We start from the raw sequence: 16,130 nt of genomic DNA, 5'->3' as shown, positions 1-16,130 counted from the left end.
TCCTAATTGGAACTGAAAGGAATTTTTAGGGGTAAAATAGGCAGGTTTAGGGAGTTTAGAAATATAGGAGGCTCCATGGGGGAGAACTGCAAAGCTGGGGGGGGCTGGGAGCTGCCAAAAGGCATACATTCACTAAGAACTAAAGGCCCCATAGCCTAAAGGGAGAGGAAGATACCCATTCACGGAAGATAGGGGAAAGCCACAGGGAGTAGAAAGACAAAAGGGAGAAAGAGGAAAACAGATTTTCACAGGGAATAGAGTTCTACCACAGGAAGGAGAGAAAAAAAGGGGGACCCCAGGTGGGGTTTGAGCTCAGAGGGGATATCAGGACACAGAGAACTGCAGCCTTTATAGCCCTGAGGAAAAGGGGCTTTGCGGGCTACCCCTTTGGAACTCCCTCCCCACTTGGGAGTCTGTGCTTGCTTCCCAATAAATGTCCACCTTTTCCTATACCACCTGTTATCTGCGGCTCCAATCTTCAAATCCACCTGGACAAGGACCAAGGAAAGAAGTCACCTTTGCATCTGAAAGGGCAGGGCGGGGCGAGGATGAGCTCCCCATAGGGCGGAGTTATCCCTAGCCCTCAAAACGCCTGGACCGGAAGAAATTCGCTCTCTTCCGCCATGCTGCCGGCATGAGTGGGAGGAGCCCATTGCTAGCATGGTACAGGCTCTTTTGTTTATTGCATCGGACTCGGCTCCCTGGTGGTCCTTGGGGATCACGAAGTCTGGGCATAACAGATGGGGGAATTCGTCCGGGATCCCCGGGACCATTAGGGAAAACCCGATCCGGAGAGTCTGACTGGCCGCGGTAGGTGTGTGCGCGCTCTGGAGGGACATAAAACCCCTCATGGAATTGGTGCCCGAAGACGCCTGGTGGACGCACCATGAAGGCTACGGGCAGGAGGATCAGAAGACGTTCTGACCTCCCGGGAGGGCCCGAGAGGGACCCTCATATGGGGAGAGGAATGGCGTGAGCCGTTGCCTCACCTGCGGAAAGTGAACCTTTCCCAGGTCTGAGTTTGGTATCTGTGGGCGGCATGGCGCCCCGGGATGGAGTCAGCGAAGTGTGGCCGGCGTGGCGGTACGGGGCCCCTTGGCGGCGTTGGGTCGGAGGGGGGGCTCCCGCGGGGCTCAGTCTGTGCGTCGGAGCGCGGCTGGGCAGTGGTGGCCTCGCTCTGGGAGCAGGCACCTGGGCTAATTTGCTGGCTGCCTGGGGAAGGGGAGGCGGAGCCGGGAAGCCGCTGGGGCGACCTGCGCTTCCTCCTCCGGCCGCCTGAGTAGCGTGGCTGGGGCTGCGGCCGAAGCAGCCTCACTCAGGGGGCCTGGGCCCGAGGGGCCTGAGCCGGGTGAAGGCATCTGGTGTGGCGACATCCGGTAATGGAGAAGAGCTCAAGGGCAAATCTCTGTGCTCAGTAAAGAGAAAAGGCCAGTTCAAAACGAGTGCGCATAGTTTTGGGCTGTTCTTAAAAACACTTTTCTGGGTACAGAATAAGTTTTAAAAGTGGAGGAGATAACTGGGAGATAAATTAAAACTGGTTTCCCAAGTCATTGTAAGCAGCTCTTGAAATTCCCCGCCATGAGGCGGAAACTAGATGGTAATGATAACAAGTTTAGGTGAATGGTGGTGAATGGCCGTGAATGGCCAGGAGTCTTTAGGTAAAGAATGTGTTCATTTGCATTTGAATGCTGCTCCAGCTTCAGGAGTGGCAGGTGATTGGTGGTGAAGCAGCCCACAATGGTTAGTCTTCCTTGTCATTGGTATCAGCTAAGCAGAGTCAAATAGCTACTTAAGTATGAATTGTGATTGACCTATGATTTTCTGACATTGTCTTAAATCCTAGTAAACTGCCTCTGGTGTGAAGAGGTCTAGGGGAGGCCGGAGAGCACAAGACTATTAGCTCTCCTACAAAGAGATTATTCAGTGCTTTGTTTGAACTTCAGAAAAAAAATTTTTGAGATCTGAAAAAACTGTATGATTAGATCTGTTGCTGAAACTTTACCCTAAGTAGGATATATTAAAAATGTAATGTTATTAATCTAAGAAATGCCAAATTTATTTGACTTGCCAGCTTTAAAAGTTCAAAGTATAAGTTGAATTAGGAAAAGTTAATTGCAGTAACTAGATGCCTAGAATATGGCAGGCTAAACTGTATTATATATGTTAAGAATAAGCAGTAATGATCAAAGATCTCAAGGATTGATTTATTCTCATTTGTCAGATGAAAAAGTATGTAATGCTTACACTTAAAAATTATTTTAAGTCAGTGATGCAGTATTTTTTTAAGTCAGTTTTTCTAAAGTAATGTTTAATGTAACATATGATATTTGATTTGTTTTGTTTTGCTTTTCTCATATGCCATTGTTGTTGGATTTGGGCTTGTACCTGCATCTTGTATTTTGTTTAAACTTTGGGAATCATTTTTGTTTTCAGTCATGTGTATCTACTTTATAGATTTAAGTAGACTTCATCACAAAGGTTTATAATTTATTTAGAATTGTGTTAAAACTGAAAGGGCAGGGCGGGGCGAGGATGAGCTCCCAACTCCGCCCCATAGGGCGGAGTTATCCCTAGCCCTCAAAACCCCAGGACCGGAAGAGATTCGCTCTCTTCCGCCATGCTGCCGGCATGAGTGGGGGAGCACATGCTAGCATGGTGAAGGCTCTCTTGCTTATTGCATCGGACTTGGCTCCCTGGTGGTCCTTGGGGATCACGAAGTCTGGGCATTACAAAAACAATGTGAAAACAATTGTTTGTATGATTTAACCCCCTGCGACTGCTTGGACAATTTTCACCGATGTTCTGCAGGGGGGAGTAGAGGGGCTTAGAAATGTAGATAGATCTGTATCTGTAGGAAAAATGTGGCATTTTAAATTTAAAACTGCTGGAGGCCTGGGAACAGGTACTGGACCTGCTTCCTCCTCCCTTGCCTTTTCTTTAAAATTTGAGGCATGGTTATGTATTTTTGGAAGATAAGATTTTTATAGAAATTATAAAGAGTATGTCCTGACAGGTTAGCTAGGAGAGGCAAGCCTGTTAGTTTCCTGATGGGCATGGGGGCACCCTATTTAGTCTTGAGAGAGCCAATAGGACCCGTACATCAGCCCAGGAAGCCACCGGACAAACTGCCTGTTTTCCTTGGACATCAAGAAGGACTGTGGTCCTCAGAAGGAACACGTACTGGGGGGATGCAGCTGTTGAACTGGTCCAAAGTGGAACAACGGATCTTTGAGGAGCTAAAGAAGGCTCTCATCTCAGCAGCTGCCCTAGCCTTGCTGGACGACGCGGAGCCTTTCCACCTCTACGTGAGTGAGGTAAGAGGCATTGCCAAAGGGGTTCTCACTCAGACTCTAGGTCCCTGGAAGGGACCTGTTGCCTATCTGTCTAAGAGACAGGACCCTGTGGCAGCCACAGCATTGTTGGTGAAGGAGGCAGATAAGTGGACTCTGGACCAGGAGCTAACCTGGATGGGCCAGGCTTTTCTCCTGGACCAGCCCTGTGTCCAGATTCAGAAAACTCTGGCCATCAACCCTGCCAGCCTGCTTCCAGATGATGATGATGGAACCCATTCATGACTGCACAGAGGTAACAGACGACAAGGTACTGTTCACGGATGGGAGCAGTTATGTTCAGGATGGGACCTGATATGCAGGGGCAGTGGTAGTCACCTTGGACCACACCATTTGGGCACAGTTCCAGAACTTTTGGCCTTAATCCAGGCCCTTTGATAGAGACACTGTGCCATCCACAAAGAAAAGAGGGTTACCAACTGCAGCCAGAAGGAATTGGCTGACCAGAAGCAAGCCACTGAAGGACCAGATGGTTGATGGACCCTCCAGATGACAAGACTGTTGGTCCCAGAGGCTCTAGGTCAGAGTTGCCCGGTGATACCAGGTTAAGTGTCACCAAGACTTCTGAACTTCTGTGAGGCAGAGTTGCTAGAAGTACTGTCTGTGCACAGGTAAATGCTAAGCAAGGTAAGGGGATCCCCCCTGGGAATTCAGGTCCCAGGGAACCTCCCCAGGAGAGCATTGGTAGGTGGATTTCAGAGATTAAACCACCAGCATTAAGGTCTAGTTTTTATAGACACTTCAGATTAGGTTGAGGTATACCCCACTATCAGATAACAGCCCTCCCCTTGGTAGCTAAGGTATCTCATAGCTCTAGCCTTAGGACAGGTGAGACTCTTGAAAAGGGGGTTTAACTAAATGTGTCTTAGATTCGGTGAAAATTGGACCAACCCCCTGTCCTTTGCCCTCTTGAGGGCCAGGTGTACCCCTTATTGGGACAAGTTTCCCCTTTTTGGGAGGGGATCATGTATGGTAACCATTTCCTTGCTCAAGTCCTTACAGGCTCTGCAGTTTGCTTGTTCCAGATGCACTGCCAGTGCCCACCGCAGACCCTGTAGCCCTGGAACTCAATGTGGGTAAAGAAATTTGCTGCCCAAGGACTCAAAGGGATGCTGCACTGTTATCCTGAGCACGCCCACTGCTGTTGAAGTAGATGGCACCCAGACCTGACTACATGACTCCCAGCTCCTGCATGGCCTGGATCCTGGCAACTACAGGCCAGGAGGAGAACTGATGCCTTCAGGAGGGGAACTGGACTTCAGTGAGGACAATACTGATGGGAACTGTGGTACTAAGGGTCTTGATAACTGTATTTGTTGTTTATGCTGAAAGGAAGTAGGCTGCTGAGTCAATGATTTGACTAGGCACATTAGACAAGGGGGGAATGAAAGGGCAGGGCGGGGCGAGGATGAGCTCCCCATAGGGCGGAGTTATCCCTAGCCCTCAAAACGCCTGGACCGGGAGAAATTCGCTCTCTTCCGCCATGCTGCCGGCATGAGTGGGAGGAGCCCATTGCTAGCATGGTACAGGCTCTTTTGTTTATTGCATCGGACTCGGCTCCCTGGTGGTCCTTGGGGATCACGAAGTCTGGGCATAACAGCATCCTGCCCAGAGGAAAACCACGCGTTTCAGTTTAATTTCCATCTTTCAGTGTGAGAGAGAGGCCATACAGAGGAGAATCAAGGAGAACTCCAGTCAATATCAAGTGCCAAGGCTCCAGGCAGGTGAAAGAAGTCATTTTGGATATTCCACGCCATGCCAGCCACCAGCCAAACAGCCACTGAGTGACCCCAGGCAACACCATTAGAACAGAGGAATCACCCAATCAGCTCACAGAATCATGAGAACTAATAAATCATTGCTTTAAGCCATAACATTTTGGGATGGACTGTTACAAAGCAATAGACAATGCAAATAGCGTTATTATTTGGGGTACTTTGTTACTATAGCCAAATCTATATCCTCTCTGTCATAGTTTCAAATGCCCAGCCTGCACTAGGTTCAGAAGGTGAAGATCGTGAGGATTTGGAGGTTAACCCAAACATTAAAAAAAAAATTTTTTTTTAAATATATTATATTTTATTGAATTTTTACAGAGAGAAAGAGAGAGGGATAGATAATTAGAAACATCGATGAGAGAGAAGCATCGTTCAGCTGCCTCTTGTACACCCCCTACTGGGGATGTGCCCTCAACCAAGGTACATGTCCTTGACCGGAATCGAACCCGGGACCTTTCGGTCCGCAGGCCAACACTCTATCCACTGAGCCAAACTGGTTTTGGCAAGCCAAACATTTTCTAAGGGAAACCTGACACCTAAATATCAGAGGAAAGGGGGTGATGGATCTTCAGACAGATCTGGACTGACTCCAGGACTCTCTCCTGTGCTTCTCTGCTCCAGCTTTTGTCCAGCTCTCTCTGTTCCTTATGGAAACACAGTTTCTGCCATCAATAGCTCACCCGTGCTGGCCCCATGATAAAAAATATTAATCCTGGGAAAGGGTTAAGATGAACTCAGCATGGACTACCTGTCTATCCCCAAATCAATCTTATCTGGGCAGGCGTGGGAGATGAACTCTAAAAAAACAAAAACAAAAAATAAACAAACAAACAAATAAAACAGGATCCAAGAGAACACTGAGATGAAGCAGGAGGGAGGAACGATCCCTAGAAGCAGGATGTTGGGATGCTGTTGGCTGTACCCATATTCCTTCAGCATTTACCACCTGCAAGTACACTCCCAGCTCCCAAAAGCCTGCTTACTGTGACTGTCTTCTCCACTGCTAGAACCCACCCTGCCCAAGCTAGAAAGGACCAGGGAATTAATGCTGCTGGGAGCAGCCCTCTACCAGTAAGTGATGGGAGTTGACCCATAAATACCGTGTTTCCCTGAAAATAAGACATCCTCCGAAAATAAGACCTACTTACAGGTTTCCTTCTGAGTGAAATATAAGGCATCCCCCTGAAAATAAGGCCCTCCTAGGCTCTGTCTCAGAATGCTATTGCTAAACATGAGAGATTTGGTCCACTGATTCTGAAAGAAATGGAGTCACAAGAAATTCACCAGGAAATTCAGGAATTGGATTGTTATTATGATGTTCCAGAAGATGATGACATGACTGTCATTGAATAAATGAGTAAATTCTTGATACTGTAGGATTCACAGTCTGTCTGGTTTGTGTTGACAACTACCGTACTACCGTACCATATACAGGTAATAAATGGGAGGAATTGATCTCCAAGCCAATTGTCTGTGAGGACCTGCTGTGTCTATAAAGGAAGAACTGCTGTGCTGGAGAAAGGGGGTGATGGATCTGTGCTGAAACGGTTTGTTTCAGTGGGGCTTTGGTGCTTACTGAGTCCGTCTCCTGAATGTGTCACTTATGGGTGTGAGTGGTTGAAATTGACTTCTAGGAACACTGGCTTCTGGATCTCTGATGGGATTCAGTTCAGCTACTGTCTGAAGCCACCCTGCAGGAGCTACAGTGAGAACTAGTTTTCTCCTGTTTGCTTGGGATTTGGCGGTTTTGTTGCTGGAGCTGCAGTTTATATGGTTAAGCTGCCACAATACAGGCCATTCATATGTAAAAGCAGCTGTGTGGTGCCTGCGCGGGTCGGTAGAATGTGTGGGCGGGGCCTCAGGGCAGGTTCTCAGGGCAGGGTCTCAGGGCAGGGTGGGGCCTTAGGGTGAGGCCGTGTCTCAGGACCTCACTAGGTTGGGGTGGGGATAACAGCAATGGCTGTCCCTGTCCTTCTGTGTTTCCAAGTCCCTGCTTCCCTGCGATACAGCGCAATAAACAATGATTGCTGCGCTTACCGCTGTAAGAGTCGCCCTCACTTCGGACCAATGGCCAACAGACCAGCTTCTCCCCGTAGGCGTCTGGGTCCCCCACGGGACTCCAGAAACTGGATTTCAAAGTGATCAGGAGCTTGCTTCCTTTCGGGTTGAAAAGAAAAGCCACGCGCCTAATCGCCCGCCACCAGCCCGATTCACGTGCCTCCGTACCTAGGCTCCTCAGCTTTTCAGCGCTTGTGCTCCTTTCTCTTTCAGCCAGCCTTCCCGTGGTTTTGTATGATAGATGTCCTTTGTATTAGTTTTAATTTTTAAGTTGTTGTGCGAGCGGCAGACCAGTTGTTTACCTATGCCGCCATCTTGGTTTTCTCTCCCTACAAGGAAACTTTATAAAAGATATTTTTTGGAGTGCAGCCTAGAGACGCTGACAAAGGACCGAACAAGCAGTTGCAGCTGCTTTCCTTGGAGCCGGGTTTTCCGAGATTGCCAAAATGCTTTGGAATTTTTAACTGACTTTAAGGAAAGTCCAAAATAGAGTCAAGACTGTGAAAACAGAAGCTGCAGCAAGGGGGATTCAGTGCCAATGCATCAACAAAAAAGACAACTGGAGTTAGTGAAAGGAAATCTTCCTGTTTTTGTGTTTCCCACAGAACTAATGTTTTATGCAGATGACCAGTCAACACACAAGCAAATTCTGACTTTATATAATCCCTATGAGTTTGCCTTAAAGTTCAAAGTTTTGTGTACTACTCCAAATAAGTATGTTGTGGTTGATGCTGCAGGTGCAGTAAAGCCTCTGTGTTGTGTGAATATTGTGATTCATCATAAAGATGTTCAATCCTGTCACTATGGAGTAATAGACAAATTCCGTCTCCAAGTTTCCGAACAAAGAGAGAGAAAGGCTTTAGGAAAGAAGGTTGTGGCTTCTCTTCTCCCTTCTGCAAAAGAGCAACAAAAGGAAGAAGAGGAAAAAAGTATAAATGAACCATTAAGTGATAGCTTATTTTTTGAGCAGTCTTTTCAACCAGAAAACAGAACTGTCTCCTCAGGACCTAGTTTACTGTCTTCCTGGCAGTGGTGTGCATTGCAGCTCTGATGCTTCCTACACTGGGGGATGTGGAATTACTGGTGCCTCTCTACCTCCACTTAAGTGTGAATCAAAAGTTAGTGGCTGCTTACATCTTAGGTCTTATCACAATGGCTATATTTAGAACATGAGCAAGGAATTCAATTGACTTCTGAAGTAAATTTATCTTGAAAATATGAATGTGGACTGCCTTTTATCTCTATTTCACTCCATTAATATGCTATAAACTATAATATATATTTTAAATCACTTTATAATTTTATTCAAAGGACTCCAGCACATTATGTTATAAAAAACAACAACAACAACAACACACACACACACACACACACACACACCAGGATGCTTCTGAGTAACACTGAAGAAATTCTTTGAGGAAATTCTTTTTATATCTAAACCTATTGTGCATAAAATAACTTTAATGAAAACATTTCTTATTTTCTCATCTTTTTGCTTATTCGCTTTAAATTTAATTGTTAGGCTCATCTGTCCTTCAAAGTTAATTAAAGGCCTAAAACAGCAAATTGACTAGCCTAAAAATAAAATTACATTTATTTCCTTGCTACAAACATCAACATTATTATGTAAATTATACCTTGGCTTCTATTATAAACAGTTGCCATGGTGTTTCTGAAATAAGAGTTTTACAGTTAATGTGTGGAGGTTTTTTTTTTTTATAAAGCACAAAGTATTGAGGAATCATTCTTATCCTAGGGCTCACAGAAGACAGGACATATTTAATGCATCTTCTGAATTACAGAATACTTTGTGGTCCAGATACTAAACATGTGGGGTTATTTTAAACCTCATAAAAGTAGGCTGACCTCTCTTATTTGGCCTAAGAAATCTAAAGGAAGATAGGCATGTGTTTACTTAGTGGTTCACCTTGGCTTTACCTCTGGATAACAGGAGGAAAAATTTGTTTTTCTCCCCAGCCTTTTGCCTGACTGTAAGAGAGTAGGCCAGGTTGGGATTAGCAGCTACCAGATGGTTTATGTGGAGATGATTTTTCACCTTTAAACCCTAAGCCAAGTATATAAAATCCTTGATACCTGTGTCTATTTTATATCAGTCACAGAGACATTTTTTAAGTTTATATTTATTATTAAAACAACTGTATGTAAAAGTTCCTGAAGCACAACTATTTGCATTTCTTTATAACATCTTCTGATCTCTAACACATATATGCAGTTTTAATTGTTACTGTCATACTTAGGACTTTTATCTGAGAGCACAATGCATTAAGAGTCTCAATTCTTTTTTTCATATCTTTTTACAGAATGAACTTACACACTGCTACTCTCAAGTATATGTAAACACAAAAATGTATGCCTGAGGTTGGTTTTAGCAAGAAACAGTTTTTTGAGTCTAACCTAAAAGCTTTTATATACACTGTTTCAGAGAAATTCCTGATTGGTTTAACTATTTGGGGAGCATAAATCATTAAATGGATCATGTCTACACATTGTATAATGAATGGAAAGCATATAAATGAATATGTAATCTATTTTGAACTTTGTAAAAAAAACCTGTTTGGAGGCTATCCTTGTTTTTCTGTTCATCTTAAATCCTGTGTGTGTGTGTGTGTGTGTGTGTGTGTGAATATGTGTGCACATGCATGTGCACGCATGTGTGTGTATATGATAACACATTGTAATAAAAATAAGGTACTTAAAAAATAAAAGAAAATGGAGACACCACTTTCACATTGATTTACACATTTTATTTTGGTTATTCTGAGGAACTCAAAAGTTTTAGCTCTCCTAATTCCTAATCTATCTCCTATTCCTGTGGATTAAATAGAAAAAAAATGAGCAAAACATGTGAGCTTAAATATCTTAAATTTTTTAATTTACCAAAGCAGCTAATATATATTTTTAAATATATTTTATTGATTTTGTACAGAGAGGAAGGGAGACAGATAGAGAGTTAGAAACATCAATGAGAGAGAGTCATCGATCAGCTGCCTCTTTTTTTAAAAAAATCAATCTTTATTGTTCATATTATTACAAAGATTCCTCATTTCTTCCCCCTTCCACCAGGTTCCCACCCCACCCTCCGCCCCCTCCCCATCCCCCATTGTCCTCATCCATAGGTGCACAGTTTATGTTCAGTCTCTTCCTCCCTCCCTTTCCCCGATAGTAAATCCCTTTTCAGATTGTAAATCCGTTACTTAGCATTTTCTCATATCAATAATACCTCCACATGCCCAAAGATACACTTCACACAAAAGACATTTCCAGATAGGTCAACCAACCTCATCCAGGCCCCACACAAGGCACTCACAGATCAAAACCCCAGCGCTATACTAACTCAACACATCCAGATCTAAGCCTTCATCACTTGATTCAGCAGACCCTCAAGTTCCCGCAAAAGTTTCCAGCCATGTCTGAGAAGCAGCCCTGGGGCAGGGGCAGGTGAGGAGCGAGCTGTTCCGGGCCTGGCTGCTCCAGGCCTGGCCTCTGTTGCTCTGGTCCGTTCCACAACCAGCTGTTCCGGGTCTGGCCACTGCCGCTCCCGACCTGGTTGCTCTGGACTTGGCTGTTGCTGCTCTGGGCCCGGCCACTCCGGGCCCTGCTGCTTCGGGCCTGGCCCCACCTGACCCGGCTGCTCCGGGCCCGACTGCTCCGGGCCTGGCCACTCCCAGCCTGGAGATCAGCTGCCTCTTGCACACTCCCTACTGGGGATATGCCTGCAACCAAGGTACATGCCCTTGACCGGAATCGAACCTGGGACCCTTCAGTCCCGAAGCCAACGCTCTATCCATTGAGCCAAACTGGTTTCAGCTCAAAGCAGCTAATATTTTTAATTATTGAAAAAGTAATGGTTCTGTGCTTCAAACAACAACAACAACAACAACAAAACTAAAAAGGTAAAAAAAAAAAAAAAAAAAAAAAAAAAAAAAGAGATTTTTTGGAGAAACCAAGATGGTGGGATAGGTAAACACCTAAACTGCTGCCTTGCACAACTTGAAAACTACAACTAAAAGACAAAACAACTATCACCCAGAACGACAGGGAAGCTGGCTGAGTGGAAGTTCTACAACTAGAAGACAAGAGAAAAAAGCAAGGACACAGGCATAAGCACGGAAAAGCTGAAGTACGGAGGCTCGCAAATTGGGCTGGTGGCGGGCAACTGGGTGTGCTGCTTTTTTCAACCTGAAGGGAGACAAGCTCCCAATTACTCTGAACTCTAGTTTCTGGGGAGACGCTGGGGATCCAAACTCCTACAGGGAGAAGGTGGACTGTCTGCCATCGGGTAGGAAAGTGAGGGTGGCTTTCTTGCAGAGGTGTGCGCAGCAATCATTGTTCACTGCTGGGGCAAGAGACACAGGGACGCAGAGACGGCTGACTGCCACACCTTAGCCTAGTGACTCCCTAAGACCCCCACCCTGCACAATCTACAAACCCACCCAAACTCCATGCATATAAACGGCCTTCCTTATTGCAGCTTAACATAACAAACTGCAGCCCTGGTCAGACAGCTCCAAAACCTCCAAACTCCAAGCAAAGAGTAGAAAACTTCAGATCTCACTGTAGCTCCTGCTGGGTGGCCTCAGACAGTAGCTGACCTGCACCCCACTGGAGATCCAGAAGCCAGTGTACCTAGTGGTCAGTGTGAGACCACACCGATTTCAACTCCTCACATTCATTAGTGACACATTCAAGAGGTAGACTCAGTGAGCACCAAAGCCCCACTGAAACAAGTCCTGCCCCACAAGTGTGTCTCTAGCACAGCAGTTCTTCCATTATAGTATACAGCGGGTCCTCACAGCCAATTGGCCTGGAGGTCAATTCCTCATAGTGTACCAACAGCAATCAAGGCTTAACTACACCAAGACTTTTCACTCAGCCCACAATGGGATGCACCAAGAGTGTCTACCTCAGGTGATGGGGGAGGCTGAACCACTGGGCCGTGTAGGTAACCTACCACAGAAAACCACTCCATCAACACAGGGAAGCAGAAAAATGTGGAGATAAAGAAACATGTCACGAATGAAAGAAATGGAGGAGAGCAAACTATTGGAAATAGAGTTCAAAACCTCATTTTAAAGGTTACTAAAGAATCTTCTAAAAACCACTGAGAAACTTGATGAGACCTCTGAGGAGCTTAGTGAGACCTTCAAGGACCTTAATGAGAATGAAAAAAAATTTTTTTTAAATTTGAAACAAACAGTCAGAAATTAAGCATACACTGTCTGAAATAAAGAATATAAGGAAATTCAACTGTAGATCAAAAGACCCCAAGAATCAAACCAAAGATCTGAAATATGAGGAAACAAAAAAACATCCAACCAGAAAAAAAGAAAAGAAAAAAGAATCAAAAAATATGAAGACAGTGTAAGGAGCCTCTGGGACAACTTCAAGCATACCAACATCTGAATTATTGGGGTGCCAGAAGAAGAGAGAGAGCAAAATATTGAAAACCTATTAGAAAAAATAATGACAGAAAACTTTCCCTATCTGGTAAAAGAAATAGACTTACAAGTCCAGGAACCCCAAACAAGAGGAATCCAAAGAGGAACACACCAATACACATCATAATTAAAATGGCAAGGGCAAAAGACAAATAGAGAATATTAAAATCAGCAAGAGAAAAGAAGTTAGTTACCTACAAGGGAGCACCCATACAATTGTCAGCTGATTTCTCAACAAAAACTGTGCAGGCCAGATGGGAATGGCAAGAAATATTCAAAGTAATGAACAGCAAGAACCTATAACCAAGAGTACTCTCTCCAGCAAAGCTATCATTCAGAATTGAAGGTCAGATAAAAAGCTTCACAGACAAGAAAAAGCTAAAGCAGTTCATCACCACCAAGCTAGGATTATATGAAATGCTGAAGGGTATTCTTTAAGAAGAGGAAGAAGAAGAAGAAGAAGAAGAAGAAGAAGAAGAAGAAGAAGAAGAAGAAGAAGAAGAAGAAGAAGAAGGTGGTAAAGATAAAAATTATGAACAACAAAATGACAACAAATACATACCTACCAACAAGTGAATCTAAAAATCAAGTGAATAAAAAATCTGATGAACAGAATGGACTGGTGAATAAAATAGAATAAGGGACATAGAAAAGGAGTGGACTGACCATCTCAGGGGGAAGGGGGGGTTGAGGGATGTAGGAAGAGATTGGACAAAAGTCTTACACCTATGGATGAAGAGAGTGGTCAGGTGTAAGGGCATGGGTGGGATGGGAAATCAGGTGGAGGGAAGCTAGTGCAGGGGGGGGGACACACCTGTAATAATCTGAACAATAAAGATTTATTTAAAAAAAACTTTAGATAAATGAGATATATATATAAGAAAATATATTTTTCAAATAAATGGTTTTATTGGGTGGATACCAGTTTTCCATTGGATTTGCAATCAATTCATTTGTAATCTAAATTCTAAAATTATTTTCCTGTGAAACTTGTAGGTAGATCCTAAATTTTATACAGATATATAAAAAGCCAAGTAGATCCAGCCTGTGTGGTTCATGGTTGAGTGTTGGCCTATGAACCAGGAGGTCATGGTTCAATTCCCAGTCAGGGCACCTGCCAGAGTTTCAGGCTCAGTCCAGTGTGGGGTGTGCAGGAGCCAGCCTACCCATGTTTCTTTTCTCATTGATGTTCCTATCTCTCTCTCTCCCTTCTCCCTCTCCCTTCCTCTTTCTCTAAAAATCAATGAAAACATATATTTTTTAGAAAGAACTCATTTTTAAAAAAATCAATCTTTATTGTTCATATTATTACAAAGGTTCCTCATTTCTTCCCCCCTCCACCAGGTTCCCACCCCACCCTCCGTCCCCTCCCCATCCCCCATTGTCCTCATCCATAGGTGCACAGTTTATGTTCAGTCTCTTCCTCCCTCCCTTTCCCCGATAGTAAATCCCTTTTCAGATAGTAAATCTGTTACTTAGCATTTTCTCATATCAATAATACCTCCACATGCCCAATGATACACTTCACACAAAAAACATTTCCAAATAGGTCAACCAGCCTCATCCAGGCCCCACACAAGGCACTCACAGATCAACACCCCAGCGCTATACTAACTCAACACATCCAGATCTAAGCCTTCATCACTTGATTCAGCAGACCCTCAAGTTCCCGCAAAAGTTTCCAGCCATGTCTGAGAGGCAGCCATGGGGGAGGGGCAGGTGAGAAGCAAGCTGTTCCAGGCCTGGCTGCTCCGGGCCTGGCCTCTGTTGCTCTGGTTCGTTCCACAACCAGCTGTTCCGGGTCTGGTCACTGCAGCTCCCAACCTACTTGCTCTGGACTTGGCTGTTGCTGCTCCAGGCCTGGCTGCACCCGACCCAGCTGCTCTGGGCCTGGTTGCTCCGGGCCGGGCCTCTCCGGGCCTGGCCGCTCCCAGCCTGGCAGCTGCTGCTCCGGGCCTGGCCGCACCAGACCCGGCTGCTCCGGGCCCGGCCGCTCCGAGCCTGGTCGCTCCCGGCCTGGATGCTCTGGGCTTGGCTACTGCTGTTCTGGGCCTGGCTGCTCCCAACCCGGCTGCTCCGGGCCCGGCTACTCTGGGCTCGGCCACTCCGGGTCTGGGTGTTCCTGGACTGGCCACCCTGGTCTTGGCCACCTCTGCCTCAGGCCTGGCTGCCACTGCCCCAGGTCTGGCTGCTCCAGTGCTGGCCGTTGATGCTCTGGTTCTGGCCGCTGCTGCTCTGGGGCCTGGCCGATGCTGCTCCGGATCCAGCTGCCACTGCCTTGTGCCTGGCCACTCTAGGCCTGGTAGCCACTGTTCCAACATTCTGTCCCTTTTTCTTTTCTTTTTTTCTTTTTTTTTTTTTTTAAAACGCATTTATGTTGCAATGTTGGCTGGTGAGTTGAGTTCTGACTTAGTCTTTGATTTTTCAAGATCTTCTTTGTATTCTTTCTTAAGTAATTTTACTATCTTTTGCTCTCACTTGATTTCTTCACATTGAGAACTTCTTTGGTTTCTTTCTCCTTGTCCTGGGAGCTCAGCAGGATGGCCTGTGGCACCCCTTTGTTGTCTGCGGGCTCCTGCACTGCTTCAGCCTGTTGCTGGGGTCGGTGCCGCCCAGGAAGCAGCCCCCGTCCTTGGCTCCGTTGCCCGCGCTCAGCGGTTGAAGGCTCAGGGGCATCCCCCCCCGGGGGCCCCGTCACCTGGCTCCTTGCTGGTGCCCAGCTGGCCGGTGTCCGGCAGGGGCTCCTGCTCCTCGTCGCGTTCCTCCAGTCTGGAGCTTTCTAGAAAGAACTTATTTAAAAAAATAAAAAAAAAAAAAAAAAAAAAAAAAAAAAAAAAAAAAAAAAAAAAAAAACAATAGAAGAAAAATGAGCAAAACTTTCAAGCAAACACTTAATAAAAAGGAAGTTCCAAATGACAATAAAGGTATGAAAAGGTACTCCACTTCAGTGAAAAATGCAAGTTACAACATGAGGGCAAAACTGCTTCACATTTTGCCTAATATCCCCCCCAAATGGCAAAAATCTCAAAATCTGACAATATCCAAGTATAGTGAAAATGTGGAGCAACAGAAACTCACACTACTGAAGGAGTAAAAGTGGTTTATCCACACTGAGAACAGTTCAGTATTATCTCTCCGGGTTACTCAGAATTTCTGGCTTTTTATCTGTATCTTAAAGAGACTGGTGGATAGGCACCAGGAAGCCTGTATAAAAGCTCCTCTCAGCTGCCCTCTGTAAAGCCCTTCAGAGGAATCTCTGTTACAGGAGAACAAGTACACTCAGTGTCACATACTCACACAATGGAGTATTATGTAATAATAAGAATAAATATATTAGACACATAGCATACAGTAGATACTAATACTTGTCACACATGAATTTATCTCACAAAACAAATGTTGACTGAAAGAAAAAAGCCATATACAAAAAAAGTGTATACAATATAATTCCCATTTACCTAAATTTTAAAAATAGTCCAGATTAG

General features: G+C 45.1%; 1 pseudogene; it reads left to right on the top strand.

Annotated features, from left to right (window-relative positions):
• The first annotated feature begins 7,552 nt into the window (after window positions 1–7,552).
• On the top strand, window positions 7,553–8,402 carry LOC118720549 (annotated as a pseudogene).
• Window positions 8,403–16,130: the final 7,728 nt, after the last annotated feature.

This window comes from Pipistrellus kuhlii, unplaced genomic scaffold, assembly GCF_014108245.1.
Source record: "Pipistrellus kuhlii isolate mPipKuh1 unplaced genomic scaffold, mPipKuh1.p scaffold_m20_p_17, whole genome shotgun sequence".
Taxonomy (NCBI): Eukaryota; Metazoa; Chordata; class Mammalia; order Chiroptera; family Vespertilionidae; genus Pipistrellus; species Pipistrellus kuhlii.
This window is presented reverse-complemented; position numbering and strand designations above follow the sequence as displayed.